We start from the raw sequence: 16,740 nt of genomic DNA on the forward strand, positions 1-16,740 counted from the left end.
GGCCTCATGCCATCTGGACGTCTGGAGCCATCACCAGTGATAATTCATACCCTTTCCGCCTTTCCAGATAAAGGGCCTAAGTGTGAAAATCAAACACATCCCCACACAGGAATACATGGGGGTTCACACTTGGGATTCTGAGAAGCACTTTATTGTCACTTTCCCCGTTTTTATTTATATATTTATTTTAATTAAGTAGGCTCCACACCCAAGGTGGGGCTTGAACCCACCATCCCGAGATCAAGAGTTGCATGCTCTACCCACAGAGCCAGCCAGGCGCTCCACTTTTCCCTTTTTAAACAGCACCTGACACCCCCCCCCCCCCCCCCCGCCTTCAGTGGGTGTGGAGTGGTAGGAGTCTGGTCCAAGACTGAGGCTTGGTCTCTAGCCTGTGCTGGGTACATAGTATGGGCTCATTAAATGCTGGCCGCCTCATTCCCCTGTTCACATTTGCCTGTATTTGCCCCCCACAAATTCCTTGCTCACCGTTGGTACCCAAGAGGGAGATGCGAAGTCCAGGCCGACACTGCGTATCCCTCCCCCGCGAGGGGCCAGTGGGGAAATCCCTCCTAGGCTGACGGGCCAGGACAAGCCCTCTCCCCGCTTCACCCGCGCTGATCCCTCCCCTATTCAGAGCCGAGCTCCTCACCTGCTCCGTCTGGCCCGGCGCCTACGGCCGGCTCACCCGCTGCGAAGTGTTTCTGGGACGAGGTCCCGCGGCTGCATCCCTGCGCTAGCTCTGGGCGTCGCACGGGAACCCGCGGGCGCGGGGCGGTGCCGGGGCGGGACTAGGAGCCCCTGCCCCTCGGCCCCAGCGGCTTAGAGTCAGGGACCCCCGCCCTCCTGCGTGCGCCGGACTGGCCAGGCGCCCACCCGCCCGAGCCGTGGCAGCGCACGCACGTGGGGTGCACCCGCCGGGAGTTCCTCAGTTCCTGGACGGGACCTGCTATGCTTCTCCCCACGACTCACAGGTGAAGTCGCTCGATTACAAGGGGCCACCTGTGAGGCTTGGATTCCAAATAAACTTGGACTTCCCCAACCCCACCTCCGCCTGGACGGTGGGAAAGGAAGGAGCATTCGGTACCCAGAACTGGCCCCCTACGGGCCTCCTCTCCTTTACCTTTAACCCACTGTGAGGAGGGGCCGTCATACCCATTTTCCTGATAAGGACTGAGGGCTCTCTCCAAGTTAGGCAGCCAGTGAGGGGCAGAGCCCAGCCTTGAATCTGGGTCTTTGGGTCTTCACCCAGGACATTCAAAAGGTAAGGGCAAGGTGGTCCGGGGACGCCCTCTGTGTGTGAGGTGGGGGGGAATTAAACTGAAAAGGTTTTGGCCTCTGAGGGCAGAGCCTCGGCCTGGTGGCGGGGCCGGGAGCAGAGGGAGGCTAAGGGGAAGGGGGAGGGACACGGAGGCGGAGCTCCCAGTAGGAGGGGTCTGCGGCTGGGACTGAAGGCACTCTTTTTTTTTTAATTAATATTTTATTTATTTATTTATTTGACAGAGAGAGAGCACAAGCAGGGCGAGCGGCAGGCAGAGGGAGAGGGAGAAGCAGGCTCTCCACTGAGCAGGGAGCCCGACGTGGGGCTCGATCTCAGGACTCTGGGACCAGGACCTGAGCCAAAGGCAGACGCTTAACGCTTAACCGACTGAGGCACCCAGGCGCCCCTGGAGGCACTCTCTTGTCTTCCTAGCGGGGCTTCCTGCTTGGGAGGGAGTTCAGACACATCCAAGTTCATTTTGACTGACTCAAGAGACGTTGGCTAATTTCTCTGAGCCTCAGTTTCCCCATCTGTAACACGTGGATTATAGTACACAAGTCAAGGGGCTGCTGTGTGATTTAAGTGACGTTGACGAAGCCTGCGGCTTGTACCGGGCGTATAGTACGTTTATCATGCTTGTCAAAACTTACCTTACAGGGCGCCTGGGTGGCTCAGTTGGTTAAGCGACTGCCTGTGGCTCAGGTCATGATCCTGGAGTCCTGGGATCGAGTCCCTCATCAGGCTCCCTGCTCAGCGGGGAGCCTGCTTCTCCCTCTGACCCTCCCCCCTCTCGTGCTCCCTCTCTCATTCTCTCTCTCAAATAAATAAATAAAAATCTTTAAAAAAAAAAGCCAAAAACTTCGCTTACAGTTGTTCCAATAGCCTGCTGGCAACACAATGGTTTATGGGAGTTTTTCAATCTTTTAAAAGATTTTATTCATTTGACACAGAGATAGATAGTGAGCGCAGGAACACAAGCAGGGGGAGCGGGAGAGGGAGAAGCAGGCTTCCTAAGAAGCAGGGAGCCAGGGCCCCGGGATCAGGACCCTAGTCGAAGGCAGACGCTTAATGACTGAGCCACCCAGGTGCCCCCCCCCATTTTTTCTATTGTAGTAAAATACATAGAACAAAATTTTTATTTTTTAAAGATTTTATTTATTTATTTGAGGGTGAGAGCATGAGAGAGCATGGGGGGGGTGCAGGAAGCAGGCTTGATCCCAGGACTCTGGGATCTCTCCTGGGCTGAGGGCAGGCAGACGTTTAACCCACTGAGCCACCCAGCCGCCCCATATGATGGTTTATTTTTAGAAGAAAAGGGAAGGGAATCAAACTGGTTGATATATTGGTGTTCAGTGTGTACTTCTAGCTTTCTCCAGGTTTGAGAATTTTCAAAATGAAATTGGGAGATAGGAGGTCCCCGTTGGAGCAGAGTTCTGAGCATTTCCCAGGTTCCTGGGCCTACAGAATGTCTGCAGGACTTGGCTGTCCCTTGTCTTTGTGGCCCGCCCACACCCTGTCCAGGATGGACCCCTTGCTGCCTGGCCCTGGTGGTCCCTCCCACATTTGCACTCTCGTTCAAGACAGGGACCCTTGAGGGTCCCATTTTTACATATGTGCTAACTGAGCCCAGAGAGAACACAGGGCTCCACACAGCAAGGAAGAGGCGCACCCCAGGTCTGCCTCTTTCTCTCTGTGGGTGGGGTGGATCTACCCCAATTCTCCTAGCCTCCTTTGTATGCCTCGCCTTCCTGTCCCAACCCCAATCTCTCCCCTGTCACCTGAGTTACAACCTTCCCAGCCTTGGTAACACTCCTGCCTGGGGGCTCTGGGCCAACTCCCTTCCTTCAGTGGGGTCACATTTCCTAAGAGTCACTCCTGGAGATGGCTAAGTACGGGGCTGGGGGGGTAGGGGTGGGGTGTTGAGGAGGGCCTCCATGGACCCTCAGCCGTTTGGGCCCCGTTCTAGGCTAATCTCTCCGCCCCAGAGCCTGGGTATTGTCTGACTGGCAGCCTAGGGCCATTCATCATGCCTGTGGCAGTAGTTCTGACAGGCCTCTTGTCTCCCTAGATAGGGCCTGGAGGCTGTGAGTGAGTGATAGCCATCGGGGTCCCTGGTCTCATTGTCTGTGTAGATGGGGTGGGGGGCCATGGGGGCAGCCAGGGGGGTGCTCATCCTGGGGCCTGGCCCCGCCCTGTCCGCTCAGCTAAGTTGTCCATAGTGCAAGCATAGGAATTTTGGAAGGAGGAGTTGGCCACTGGGACATTGTCACTTTGGGATTGCCACAGATCCAACAGAATTGGAACTTGGCCATCAACCAACTTTTCTGTGACCTGGGCAAGTCTCTGTACCCTGTGTCTTCTCACACAGAAGGTAGAGAATCACCCGCCCTTCTCAGGGACATAAAGGGTGGCTGGGAGGAGAGATGTGTGAGTATCAGGGTTGGGGGAGCCCCACACCCTGACCCAGTTGTCAGTTTTCTCTGGTGGTGACTGGCTCCTGCTCCGTAGATAAGAGTCCCTTCCCCTACCCCCACCCCTGCATACCCTGATTCCGGAGACACTGGATGTGCCCGGAACCAGCCTGCCTCCCCTCTTACCCACTCCAGCCCCTTCTCCACTCAGCAGGCTGAATGAGCTCTGTGAAATTTCCATCTGCTCCTGTCCCTCCCCTGCTCAAAACCTTTCTGTGGCTCCCTGGTGCTCCAGGAAAGCCCAAGGTCCGCATGTGACTAACACGATCCTTCTCTGTCCCCTGTACTCCCTCACTGTGCGTCTTCCCCATCACACTCCATAGCCCAGCCTATAGCCAGAGGGAACATCTGTCTGTTCACACCCCCGGGCCTTCACACATGCTGTTCCCTTTGCCTAGGAATAGGCAGGAGCCCCCCTCTTCCAAGTCCTTTGTGGCTCATTTCTACTCATTTTTCAGGTCTCAGCTTAGACCTTCTAGGATGCCTTCCCTGTCCCCAACATTAAACTGTTTCCGGAACCCCAGATCCCTATAAATGCTGGGGAACTGTCTGCCTGTCCCTTCCTCCTCGCCACCGCCCCTTCCCTTCCCCGTCCCCCGCCACCCCCCAGCACCAGGGACAGGGCCTGACAGAGTGAGCACGTGTGTTTGTTGAAGGACTGACGGAATGATCTAACAGATCTAGGCACATGCAGACAGACACTTGTGACTCTAAGGCTGGGGTGTGTGTGCCTGGGGGCTTGGCATGGGGGGCTGTGGGAAGAGGATTCTGCTTAGTGGACCCCACGCCCGCCACCCACACCACTGATTATGGCCACAGGAGAGCGAAGCAACTACTTCTTGCCAAGCTGGTTCCAGCCCCCCTCACTCCTCCTGTTCCTCTCCCCACCTGTCACCGGGGAAGCTCCTGAAGCCAGAGGCAGCTGATGTAGAGGCCTTGAGCTGGGAGTCAAGGCCAGCCCCACCCTCCATTCCAGGCCCCTCTCTGTGACCAACAAGCATAGGGACCCAAATGACCATGTCTCTGCTCTTGGTCTTGGTTCCCCTCTTGGGTAAAGTTGGGCTTCTTACCCTAGTTTAGAGAGAATGGTCATGCATATCTGTGACATGCCTGGCCTGGAGCCTGGCACACAGCAGGTGCTCGATAAATACCTATTTGTATTAGGGGAAACCAAGAACCCGAGAGGGAAGTGACCTGTGGTCACATAGCAAATCCATGGCATAGCCTAAGCCTCCACTTTCCCTACGCAGCCCCCCACAACCCCCCCACCCACCATCGCTTTTCTCCAAGCTTAAAAATACTTTTGCTTCCATCTGACATGACAGTGAGTGCTAGCAGGTGCAGAGTTTCTTTTGGGGGGTGATGAAGTGTTCTAAAATTGTGGTGATGGTTGCACCATTGTATGAATGTCCTAAAAAACATTAATTTGTGTACTTTAAATGAGTGAGTTGCATGGAATGTGAATTACATCCCAGTAAACTGTTATTTTAAAAAAATAACTGTAGTGTGCAAGAAAAAGTGCCAGACAGAAGAACTGCCTCTTAGTAGCTGCTTGGACTTTTGAGCCCAGTTCCCTTGCTCTGTGACTTGGATCCTGTTCCCCACTCTGCCTTCCTCCCAGGAATTTGTAGGATCAATTGAAAAAGTAGAAGTTGTAATATTCCCAGAGTTGATACTGGTATCAACAGTATGGCCATTTCTATAAAAATGAATCTCTCACTCTCAAAAATGACTGGATAGAGAAAGGAACAAATACTTTACAAAAGAGGAAAAACAAAGTGAAAAATACGTGGGGAATAATGTTCCTCCTCAATATTAATCAAAGGAGTGAAAACAAAAGCAACTTTAAGGTATCATTTTAAAATGGTAAAACTCTGTGCTGGCACAGTTGTGGTGAAATCGATACATCCAAGTACTGTTACACCGTGTAGAATAGCACAATCCTCTTGGAAATCAAGAGAGTGATATATTAAGAGCACCAAAGGGGCACCGAGGTGGCACAGTTAGTTAAGTGTCTGTCTCTTGGTTTCGGCTCATGTCATGATCTCAGGGTCTTGGGATCAAGCCCCCCGTCAGGCTCTGTGCCCAGTGCAGAGTCTGCTTAAGATTCTCTCTCCAAGGCACCTGGGTGGCTGAGTTGGTTAAGCATCTGCCTTCAGCTCAGTTCATGATATTGGGGTCCTGGGATCGAGCCCCACATCAGGCTCTCTGTTCAGTGGGGAGTCTGTTTCTCCCTCTCCCTCTGCTGCTCCCCCTTCTTGTACTCTCTCTCTGTCAAATAAAGAAATAAAATCTTAAAAAGAAAGAAAGAAAGAAAGAAAGAAAGAAAGAAAAGGTAAGTCATGGGGATGTAATGTACAGCATGGTGACTCTAATTAATAATACTGTAGTGCATGTTTGAAAGTTGCTGAGAGAATAGATGTTAAAAGTTCTCAACATAAGAAAAGAAATTCCTGTATGTATGGTGTGATGAATGTTAACTAGACTTATGGTGGTGATCATTTTGCAATCTAGACAAATATTTAATCACTATGCTGTACACCTGAAACTAATATGTTTGTAAAAAAAGAAAGAAAAAAGTAGGAAGCAAAAATTGTGTCATATAATTGTAACTAAGTACAACTCTATGTAGACTGGTAGATATTGTTGGTGACTGACATAGCATTTGTGTCTTTCTCCTTTGTTTTCAAAATGCTCTTTCTCAGCCTTGCAGCTGTGTGTAGTCATGTTACCACTAAGATGTAAACCAAAGTCTTCTGGCAGAATTCAGAGAAATATTTTGCTTTTTCCGATAAAAGAGATTGTTACTGTTTTCACCATTCTCTCCTCCTAATCTTTTTTTTTTTTTAAATCTCTTCTGTCTTGAATGCAGGTGAGGTGCCTGGAGCTGCAGCAGCAATATTGTGACCATGAGGATGCAAGCATGTCAGAAGGCAATCTATTAAGGATGATAGGAACAGCAAGATTGAAATACCATGGGTCCATGACATCATTGTGCTGCCTCCCAACCTGGAGACCACCTACTGCCAGTCTTTTGTTATATAAGGAAAATAAACCCCCATTTATTTAAAGCGCTGTTGTTGTTAGCTGCAGCTGAGAGCATTCTCAACTGGTACATGGACAAAGACATGAAAATACACTGGATGGCATTTGAGATTTGGAGGTAGACAAACTGGGATTCATTTCTCCCACTCTGTTAGTGTATCTGTGATCTCAGGCAAGCCACTTCACCTCTGAGCCTCAATTTCCTTAGCAATAAAATGGAGCTAATGACACCCACCTGTTGGTGTCGTTCTAGCCTTGAAATTTTTAAGGCTAGAATGACATGGCAGATTTGGAAGCGCTTAGTGAACAGCAAAGAGAAATTTGGGTTTAGTCTTATCAAACTAAAAGTCTGAACTAATGCAAAGACAATAAATGAGCTACTGTGTTAGAAGGGGAATTGGTCATGAATTTTTTCTTTTTCTTTCTTTATTAGTATTATTTTTTTTGTTCCAGATATTCTTCAAGGCTGCTCTGGCTCGCTCCCTGTCTTCGGAGCAGGGACACCCACCTTGGAGTGGAAGGGTCTGGACCTGAGACAGAGGGCTGTTTTCCGGTCCTGTGTGAAGGTGGCGGTAGGTGGAGCTCAAGGCTCATGGCAGAGCTGGGCCAGGGCGCTGGGCTCTTCACCTGGTCCTGGCAGGCGGGCGGGCACTGGGGAGGCTCAGCATCAGCGGCTGTGACTCGAGGTAAAAATAATCAGGGAAGGACAGCTGCTTCCTTGTCAGCAACCAAGAGGGAAATAAAGCTCATGTCCCCTCCAGCGAAAACCTGCTCTCCGGGTCCCCTGGCTCTTGCCACAAACTGCTCAACGTCTGTGTGCCAATCCAATTTGAACGCCTGCGATTCACCCCAGAGAGGACTTATTTTAACTTCATCAAGCGCAGAGAAAAACATCCAGACTGGAGTAAATGGGAGGAAGGAGCAGCTGCTTGGGGGCCCAGGCTGGGAATGGGGTCCAGGGCTTCTGCCTTTCTTGTGGTTGGACTTGGGGTCCCCTGCTCCTAATCTGGTTCAACAATTGCCCATGTGGTTAATTCAGCCAAGGCTTGGTGAGTAGCATCTAGTGGGTGTTCCCTGAAATCAAGGGGGTAAGTTAACACCTCGACCCTGCTCAGAAGTTCCTCTCTGATGTCCTCAGCCTCCTGTCTTGTTCCTTCTCTTCTCTAGCACCCCCTCTGGGGCTGTGCCAGACTTTTCCTGAAGGCCCAGACTTGTGTTCTCTCACACCTTCATGCCTTTGCACGCCACGCCTTCCCCCTGAACTGCCTTTCCTGTTTCTTTGCCTGGTGGATGTCCACAAGTTCTAGAGAGTTCCTAGGCATTCCTCAAGACTCAGCTCAGTATCACTGGCTGCTTCCCCACCCCTCCAGGCAGATCGAGTTGTTCTCTGTGGGTCCCCGCGGGATTTTGTTCGTTCTTCTGTTTTAACAAGGCGGGATGTCTTCCCGCCTTCCTTCCCTCCCCTTCTAGCCCTCTCTCCTTCCCTGTTTCCAACAAACACACTGAGCCTCTCCTTTCCAGCAGGCCCTGTGCCGGTGGCTTGGGGCAGATGCGAATCCCTGCCCTCAAGTGGCGTCCATGCGGACGGTTGTCAGCATGACGAGAGGTGATTTGTGGGCTGTGGGGACAGGCCAGCAACGTGGCTGCCCAGAAACAGCAACCTCCCGATGACAAAGAAGCGCATTTGTTTGTGTCTCTTTTTTCCCTCCTTTGTTGTTGTTGTTGTTTTTTTAAATCAAGGGATGAGCACAAGAGACATTGTTGACTTCCACTGCAATTACTGGAGACTCACATTTTTAGTGTATTCATTTCTCTAAATTTTAAATGGTAATACATATCAAATAGTAAATTAAATTAAAAGAATAAAAATTGAGCTAATAATAAAAGCAATGTTAAAATTAAGCTTTACTTTTTCCTGGCTCAGTCTTGAAGGCCTGCCTCCCCAGGGGGGCATTTATTCAGCCTGTGAGGTTAGGTTAGGTTAGGTTAGGTTAGGAGCAGAGTGTCCTGGGCTCCGCTGGGATGAAGAGCCTGCGTCCTGCTGCATCCCTGCTCTGGGGTAGGACCCTGGGGGTTGTTGACGTGTGACCCCCATGGCCAAGCCTGGGGGGAGTCAGTTGTGCAGGGACCGGGCTCTGGGCTAGATAGAGGTGGTCTGTTTTTGCACGTTTGGTAATTTGGAATATCTGAAAGATTAATTGTTTCTTAGGCCTCATTGGAATGTCCTGGCATCCAGGAGAGTATGTCGGTACATCCCAGGCTCAGTCTTTGGAGGGGGCTGTTGGGGGTGGGGTATGTGCAGATAACGGGTGGGGAAGGTGGGTGCTGCTGAGGTAGGCCCTTTTGGAGGATGGGTAGTTGAGGTGAGAGGCAGAAGATGGGATCCTAGGTGTGTGAGGAGTTGGCAGGGAGGGAGAGACGACAAGCCAGGAGATAGAAATGAGGGAATTGGTGTGGTGGCTCAGAGATGTAAAGGAACTCACCCAAGGCCACACAGCTGGAGGGGGCTTTGACCTCAGCTCTGTCTGACTCCAATACTCACACTCATCTTCCATGAGTGACTGGCAGGGCTAACTTGAGACATGATCCCTGGGGTTGACCTTGGAGTCCTCCACACCTTTGTTCTCTTGAGCCCACTCACAGTGGCCTCCAGATGGACCTCTTTGCAGGAAGTCGACTGACCCCAGTGGGTTCTTTCATGATCTCCACTGGATGGGGAAGCAGGTCTGTTAAGACAGAACTACTACAGCCCGGGAGTCAGGCGAACTGGGATGCCCTGCATGCTAGCTGTAGTGGGCACCCATCATTTCCCATGTCTTTAGGGGAATCCTCCATCCCCACCATTCATGTGATCCCTCACTGACTGCCTCTCCTCAAAAGCAAGCAACAAACAACGCAAAACACACCAACAGTAGGGTCGGGCCGTGGTTTGGCCATTTCTCTGGCCATGTGTTTATGTGACACCAGCTGTGCCATTCTGAGCTCTGCCTTAGATGCCTTGTGGAGTGGAGAGAGCAAGGGCCCTGGCTCTGGGGTTTCTGAGTAGGAACACTGTGAAATCAGAACTGCTTGTGGCCAGGTATCATGGGGTTAAGTTTAGCTGCATCTAACAAAAATTCTAAATAAAAGCAGTTTAGACATGCAAGGGTTTGTTTGTTTATCACGGAAAAGAAGTCTGGCGGTGGCCCGTCCAGAGCTCATATTACTGGCATGGACACCCAGCCTCACCTCATGGCCCAAAATGGTTACCAGAGCTCCAGCCACTACACCCATGTTTTAGGCAACAAGGAGGAGGAAAGTGGGGAAGGGCAAGACAGGTGCTCCTTCCAGCTGAGTTGGCTTGCCTTCCCTTAGGCAACTTTCCCCAAAGTACCATAGAATACTTCCATTTACATATCACTGGTCATAAGGGAGAAATGTTATTTATCACCTGAGCATTTTACCGTCCAAATAAAACCAGGCTTTCATCTCTGCCACAGGCTACATTTTCTGTGCCATCTGTCTGCAGTGAGAGGGAATAAAACTGAGTGGAGAGGAGGGCACTAGGTGATGGGAGACAGAAAGGAACAACCACACAGAGAGGGAGGGAGGAAAGGAGAGAGAGAAAGTGCGAGAGGCAGAGAGGCAGAGGTGGGGATGAAGACCTCACTGAGCCCCTGACACCAGCCCCCTCCCCGGCCTTCCCAGCCTCCTGCATCAACACCTGCTCTCCTTTTTCTCAAGTCAGGTCGAACCGAGTTTCTGTCTCTTGTAACTGGAAGAGTATGCTGACCTTGAGCAAGGATTGACCTTTTTGGAGCCTTGATTTCTTTCTTCTGAGAAATGGGGATCCTATTGCCCACCAGGTGGAGCTGTGACGGAGACACGTGGTGACAACTAGCTGCCAGGCGCCTGCCGCCCTGGCGGGACCTGCTGTTCCTCCTGGTACTTGCTCCTGTCCCGCTCCAGCGATTCTGCTCCACCATCGCGGAGGGTTTACGTGGAAACTGCCTCCTGTTTGACCCAGGGAGCTGGCCAGGCTCAGGCGACCTTTCTGGACACCTGAGTAGTGGGGTGAGGACTGGAGAAGCCGAAAACTGGAGAGAAGGGTGGGGCAGAGCTGGAGAAGTGCCAGGAGCAGAGACGCGGCCACGGGCACCTGGTTGTCTGAGCGCGGGTCAGACCCTGATGCTGGCAGTGCCAGGGGACCAGCCCACTGGGAACCCATTTTCAGGTTGGACACTGCAGTCGACCCGGTCCAGGCCCCTTTCCCGCTCCTTCTGGGAACAGCACCTGAGTTTTGGGGAGCCCCCTTCCATGGTTAGCCCCTGTGGTGTTGGGAGGGGCTGACCCCGCCCCATTCTCCATAGGTGGTATTTGTTTTCTTATTGCTGCCACAGCAAATTACACCAATGTAACGGCTCAAAACAACACCAGTCCGCAACCTCACGGTTCTGTAGGTCGGAAGTCTAGGTTGGCTCAACTGGCTCCGCTGCCTTGGGTCTCCCAAGGCCAAAATCAAGGTGTTGGCTGGGCTGCATGTTTCTCTGGAGGTTCTGTGGGTCAATCACTTGCAAGCCCATTCAGAGTGTTGGCCAGATTCTGTTCCTGTGGTTGTGGGACTGAGGTCCCCGTTTCCTTGCTGGCTGTCTTCAGAGGCTGGGCTTTGTCCTAGCAGCTGGCCACTGTCCTTATGCTTTTCCCGTGGCCCCTCCAGCAAAGCAGGACGAGTCCCTCTCCTGCTTCATGTCTTGCCAGCTTCCCTTTCCTTGTCCTCCGATTCTGCCTTCCTCTTTGGTCGCATCTCCTTTCTGCTGTTCTGCTTTCCTCTTCTGCTTTTAAGGTCTCCTGTGGTTACACTGGGCCATCTGGATAATCCAGTGTGATCTTATTTTAAGGTTAGTCAATTAATGACCTTAATTACATCTGCAAAATCTACATATCAGGGTAACAGAACCAACTGGAGATATGGATATGTATAATATGGAGAGAAAGAGACAGAAGGACAAATTTTTTTTTTTTTTAAAGATTTTATTTGACAGAGAGAGACACAGCGAGAGAGGGAACACAAGCAGGGGGTGTGGGAGAGGGAGAAGCAGGCCTCCCGCAGAGCAGGGACCCCGATGCGGGGCTCGATCCCAGGACCGTGGGACCATGACCCGAGCCAAAGGCAGACGCTCAACGACTGAGCCACCCAGGCGCCCCAGGACAAATTTTTTTTTTTTAAAGAATTGGTTTGTAGAGGATTATAGAGGCTTGGTAAGTCCAAGATCTGCAGGGTAGGCTGGCAGGCTGGCGACCCAGGAAAGAGTCGTAATTCAAGTCCAAAGGAAGTCTACTCACAGAATTCCTTCTTGCTTTGAGGAGGTCAGTCTTTTGTTCTATTAAGCCCTTCACCTGATTTGACGAGGCCCAACCACACTACAGAGGGAAATCTGCTTTATTTGAAGTCCACTGCTTTAAATGTGAATCGCATCCCACAACATCTTTATAAAAACATCCCAAATAATGTTTTACCCAACATCTGGGTAAAAGTTGACACATAAAATTACTATTATATAGTAAGTAGTACCTAGTGTAGTGCTTAGTTGAATAACCAACAATGGAAATCAGGTGGGGAGGGAACCTTTAGAATTCTGCCTCCCACAGGTGGACAAATAACCTAGGTTCATCCAGTCAGACTATTATTCCATGTCCCTGGCCAAGGAGGTTCATTGTAGAATGGACACATGACCCAGGTTATGGGTCTTCTATGAGAACTGCTGGGAGAGTCATGCTTTTCCAAGTGGGGCAGCCAGCCTGGGAGAATGGTGCTCATCTCTGCCATACTTTAGGGAAAAGTCAAATGAAAGCAAAGCCAAGCAAGTAGAGAGCAAAACCGAGAGCAGGAAAGAATTCTTGAGGTCATCTTTGTCTACTGAATCCTGTTGTCTCTGAAGTCAGCACTGATCAGTTTTGCTAAAAACCAATTCTCCAAAGCCAGTTCCCCACAAATCAATTAACAAATGTTTCCATCGCTAAAGAAATGGGCAATTTGACAAACGAATCAAATGTATCCGTTAAACAAAAATTGTTTCTTTTAGGGGCGCTTGGGTAACTCAGTCCGTTAAGCGTCTGCCTTCGGCTTGGGTCATGATCCCGGGGTCCTGGGGTCGGGCCCCGTGTTGGGCTCCCTGCTCAGTGGAGAGCCTGCTTCTCCTTCTCCCTCTGCCTCTCCCTCCACTTATGCTCTCTCTCTTGCTCGCTTGCTCGCTTGTTCTATCTCAGGTAAATAAATAAAATCTTTTAAAAAAATTATGTCTTTTAACTAGGGCTTAGGAGGAAGTCCATGACCTCTGTAGCACAGAATTAGCTCCTGCAACCTGCTGGACCCTAGTGGAGACTGAGCACATGACCGTGGGATATCCAGTAACTATGGGATTGAGCTACGCGTCATGAGCTGGTATTTCTGTTCCTCCAAGTCATAAGGTCAGTTGGGTGCAGGAGCACCTCATGACATATGAAAATAGTACATTGGTGTTTGGGCCCAACCAGGTCCAGTGGACTGAGTTCTGTGACTCTGAGGCCGAGGCCTGGATGTCACCAGGTCTGCTGTAGATACCTCTTCCTCTCCTCCCCCTTCAGGCCTCAAATCCCAGCCTCCTGCCTCCCTCTTATAAGGACCCTGTGAATACCCTGGACCCACCTGGATAATCCAGGATAATCTTCCCATTTCAAGATCCTTAACTTTATCACATCTGCAAAGTTCCTTTTACCATGTAAGGTGACATTTTCCCAGGTTCTGGGGGTTCAGGCGGTGGCAACTTTGGGGGGGCTGTTACTGAGCCTACCACATTCATTCGTCAGTTTTACTCATCCAACCAGGGGTTCACTGACCGGCCAGAGCCGTGCTAGAGAGGGTAAGAGCTCCTCACCAGGGAAAATCAGAGGCCACTGTGTCCTGCCCCAACCCCAGGTCCTCCAGCTGCAGCTCCTTTCCACTTGATCTCGAGGCTTGGCCACTGCCCTACTTTGGATGTGGGCATACACCTGCAGGTCACAGGGCTCATGCCTCTCTCGGTTGGAGACTGAAATAAACATAGTCTGCTTCTGATCCAGCAACGCTCACAGAGCATGTGTTATGTACCTGCCACTTCATTTGCTTTTGCCAATCTGCGGGCTGGGCTTCTTATGTCTTTTGTGGGTGTGGGAGACCCAGAGAAGCCAAGTGGCTTGCCCAAGGTCACACAGAGTAGAAGTAGCAGATTGGAAGTGAGGTCTGGGGGACTCAGAGGCTGCCTCCGCTGTCTTCAGGAAGTCATAGATGGGCCTCAGGGATGGCAGCTTCTCCTTCCCTGGGCTCCCAAATTTAGAGTTCTAGCTCAGTTCCCTCTGAGTTCAGCAGGAGTCGGCTGGTGGCCCTTGGGAACAGAAGACATTAGGTCTCCAGGGCTGGGGGACCCCCTGCCACCCAGCCCCCAAACTGCTGTCACCTTTTAATAGATTTCTCAGGGAATGAGTAATTTGTTGCTGGTGCCGGCTTGGCATTTAGCAGGAAGTCCCTGCAGGCCTGGAAGGTCAATATGGAGCCCCTCAAAGGCGACCGCTAGAGGAGGATAGTGGGTCGGTGCTGCCCGCTCAGCACAGCCGTGCCGCCAATTACCGCCCGGCCTGCTTCCTGCCGCAGACGTGCCCAGGGCCAGCGCTTTGAACCCTCGCAGGGAGGCCAGCTTCCAGTAAACAACCCAGGGCAGCGGGCAGATTGACAGCAGAAATGTGGGAGGTCGGCCGACCCCTGGTGCCACTCACTGCTCCTGCTGGCAGATGGACAGGACCTCAGGCCCCCGGGGGTCCCCCCAGTCTGGGGCTCGGGGGGCCATCAGAATGTCTGAGCCTCGCGGCTGGGTAGACAGGCTCCTGCCATGTCCCGGGGGACTTCAAGGCCATCGTTTCTGGGCCACCAAGATGACTTTTTCTGGGTGGGGAAATGAGCCTGGTCTGGGACCCCTTCCCTGGCCACCAGCCTGGGAGTGGGGATTTGGAGAAAGAACCTGCAGAGAGACAGCAGGGTCCTGCTTCTTTCTCTCTCCCCAGGAAAGCCTCAGAAATATTTGGGAGTGCAAAGGTGGGATTGCCAGCCTTTCAACCACCATTTTATTTGGCAGTTAAAAGAAAGGAGGTGGACTCACTGCACGATTCCATTTATATGAAGTTCTAGAATGTGCGGGCATTAGAAAGTGATGGCCTCTATGAGGGATTGGCTGGAAGTAGCACGAGGGAGCTTTCTGGGGGTGGTGGGGATGTTCATAGCCTTGTTGGGGTGCTAGTTACACATTCATCAAAACACACCCAGCTGTATCCTTCAAACCTAGTTATTTTACTGGAGGCACACCACTGAAGAGTAGGGTAAGAAAAAAAGTAGGGTAAAGAAGAAGAGGGGAATGCAGAGGCCTGGGGAGAACCTGGGGTTGTGTGCACGCACACCCTCCTGCAGGCACACATTCCTCCCTAAAATCAGAGCATTATTCCCACCTTTTCCTCAGTGAGGTTGCGAAAGAACACACAGGTTTTTCTTCGTCTTTGTATTATAATGAATATCCTTCCATGTGCCAGAAAACAGAGAGGGACTCGAGTTGGTGGGGAGTCAGTTGGAAGGGGCTCCAATGGCCAAATTTGGGACAATGGAAGATCAAAATGATGAATAACATGAATAGGTTATGACACAGAATTTAAAAGTCCTTGAATTTGAAAAAAAAAAAAAGAATTTAAAAAAACAGAGGATACAGGATAAGGGGAAAGGATTCCTAACAGAAGAGCATCAACTAGGAGGGCACCTGGGCGGCTCCGTCGGTTGAGCGGCCGACTCTTGGTTGCGGCTCAGGTCATGATCTCGGGGTCCTGAGATGGAGTCCCCAGTCGGGCTCTGCACTTGGTGGGGAGTCTGCTTCAGATTCTCTCTCTCTCTGCCCCTCCCCCTGCTCTCTCTCTTTTTCAAAAATGAATAAATAAATCTTAAAAAAAGAAGAGTGTCAACTAGGAAGTGATGGAAACAGAAAGTGGCATCTCACAGTGAACACCGTAATAAGTGATTGGAGAAAAATCATCAGCAGGTCCTAGCACTGCTGGGAATAGGCTACACATTCAGTCTCGAAGAATGACCCACAGATGAACATTTTAATTATATAGAGAAAATAATCGTTTTACAAATGGAGAAATCTGACGGATACCACTTTACCCAAATGGTTAAACTTAGGACCACTAATCTCGGGACAAGCCAGGATCTCCTGTGCCCTGAGAAAGGACACCATCACTTATGAGGAATTTCTGCCAGAAAACCTCCCCAAATCATCAGACAAGTCCATGCTGAAGAACATGAGAGACTGTTCCCGATTGAAGGAGGCCAGAGAGTCACAGGGACCAATTCAATGGAGATCCCTGATCTGATCCAGATCACAAAAATCATAAAGGTGAGATTGGGGATATTTGAATGTGTGGATTAATTTTAGATAATTATATTGCAACCTCATTAAGTTATCTGAATGTGACAACGATATTATGGTTTTGTTTTTCTTCCTCCCCAACCTTATTAGGGAATAATTGACAAGTATAACTGTGTACATCTAAAGTGTATAGCATGATGATTTCATTTTATGGACAACAGGATGATTATGTACATCAAGAAAATTAACACACCCGTTGTTAATGGGTGTGTTAACAGTTAACATGTGCCCGTGTTCAGAATGCTTCTCACACTCTCTGCAACTTTCAAGTATACGAAAAATGTCTACATATGTACCTTTCCCCAAGGAATAACTAGAGTACTTAGCTTGCAATTCATCAAGTATTTATACCCATTGACAGGGTGCCTAGTGCTGTTCTGGGTGCTGAAATAGAAGGAAAAGAAGACCTGCTCTCAGTCCCAAGGGACCCCTGACCTCATAGCGGGACCACAGCTATATTTGCAGGCTCTAAGCCAATCCCCAGTCCCACATGAGACTGGGGCCCCCA

The sequence above is a fragment of the Callorhinus ursinus genome, unplaced genomic scaffold (genome assembly GCF_003265705.2).
Source record: "Callorhinus ursinus isolate GAN/ISIS: 27379988/994484 unplaced genomic scaffold, GSC_fseal_2.0 scaffold24, whole genome shotgun sequence".
NCBI lineage: Eukaryota > Metazoa > Chordata > Mammalia > Carnivora > Otariidae > Callorhinus > Callorhinus ursinus.